We start from the raw sequence: 2,059 nt of genomic DNA, 5'->3' as shown, positions 1-2,059 counted from the left end.
TTTTACTGATTGAAGCTAAAGAAACTTTTTGTTGAATAAAAGTTATCACTTCGTTTTATTGCCTAAATTCAAAAAATACATTATATATATATATATATATATATATATATATATATATATATATATATATATATATATATATATATATATATATATATATATATATATATATATATATATAGGCGCTATGTTACTTTTGCAATCCCTCCCCCCCAATATATATATATATATATATATATTGTTTTTCACTGAAAGCTTATTGAGCCATTTTAAATTATACTTATCTCTCTCAGCAATAGTCAGTTGATAGTAATGAGGTTCTAGTTTTTACTTTTGAACAAATGTAATTATTGTTTATTATTTTGAATTTTCATTTAGCATTTTTTAATTTTTAAGATCGGAGTATGATGTAGATATTTGTTTTTTTCGTTTTATTTAGTTTTGTATATTTTATTAACAATTTTTCACTAACCTTGTTACGGCCAGATTTTTTTTCCCCTCTTTTTTACGAAATTAAAACTTAAGTTGAGGATTCAAATTTTAATAACTCAAGACTCTTAAAAGGTTTGATCTTTTTTTTTTTTTTTTTTTTTTGACATCTGCTTTATATATCTTTTTCTTCACAATTTTTTTGTACAATCCTTTTATTGCTATTGTCGTTATTATTATTGTTATTATTATAATTATGCTATTTATAATTTTTTGGATATTAAAATGTTTAAAAAAGAAATGCAGAACAATAGAATGACGTTTTAAACTTTAAAATGATGTTTCATCATTTTTTCACCCCTTTTTTTGTGAATAAACTCATTTTCATTTCAACACAAATATATTTTTTTGATGTTTTTTTGATGTTTTTTTGTTTTAAATCGATCTAGAAAAGGTCTAAACTATGTAGATAAGGAAAAGATCTTCTAAAATTACAATGAAATTTTATAGCACCTTTTAAAGTTTAACATATTAAAGATTGCACTTTAAATTTTTGAAAAATACTTTTGACGGCCCCTTTAACTCTCTGTACAAGTCTCTCCTATAACATAACTCTTATTCTGAGAACAGTTCAAACATCTGCAGTTAATTACGAAGTGTTATATAGAAGGACATTCCGCTAATAACTTTATATGTTTGGTAAATGCTATTGACTTCCCCTCGTATCAAAGTATTCTCATTCTATGATAAACAATTTTTCTAGAATCTCGTCAATCTTTGCAGTTGTATCTAGGTTTCTACACAGGCATTACTTGTGATTACCATTTTGTATAAGATAATATACTTGTGATTACCATTCTATATGAGATAATATAGAGAAATATAAGATAATATAGAGAAATATAAGATAATAAAGAGAAATATAAGATAATATAGAGAAATATAAGATAATATAGAGAAATAAGTAAATAAAAAGATAGTTCTCAAATATTCGAAAGAACAGTAAGTTTTTCTGAGATATTTAATCGCACTTAAAACCTTATGGTTGTCAACCCCAATTCAAATAAAATTCTTTATTAAAGCATTTTTACTACAAAAGTTTGTCTATGCTGTAATTGATTTAGAATTAACCTCAAATTTTAACATTTGTCTCGTTTTAGAGAGTTATTTTAGGAGAAAATAGCTCTGGAAATAACAAAACTTTTTTGATGGCCTTTGGAATTTCAGCTAACCACATGTTAAGGTACTCTACCAGATTTCTTTATTTAGCTGGTATGGTTCAAACGTTACAAATATAGCCATAATAATCTCTTATTTTATCTGGATAGGTTTTACTGGCTAAGGTCCGAAAAATGAATTTACAATAAGTAAATTGAGTTATTCTTTTATCCAGACCTCTTTCTGCTACCAGACCTCTTTCGTGTACTTAAAACAAATTTGAAAATATTCAAAGAAAAAGAATAAATCATTGCAGAAATTTATTGCTTTCTTTTTGTTCAACTTGTAATAGAGAAAATTGAAAAAAGAAAAGTGATTTAAAATGCTCCAGATTCATAAAAGGCCCAGGTTCTACTTTACCAACCAATCTCTTGTCAGCTTCCTCCTTCTTGCTTTCGTTGGTGGATGTCTG

This window comes from Hydra viridissima, unplaced genomic scaffold (genome assembly GCF_058129835.1).
Source record: "Hydra viridissima isolate aposymbiotic clone 2 unplaced genomic scaffold, HvirCarnegie_v1 scaffold_8, whole genome shotgun sequence".
In the NCBI taxonomy this organism is placed as follows: domain Eukaryota; kingdom Metazoa; phylum Cnidaria; class Hydrozoa; order Anthoathecata; family Hydridae; genus Hydra; species Hydra viridissima.
The sequence above is the reverse complement of the archived record's forward strand: the minus strand, read 5'-3'. Positions refer to the sequence as shown.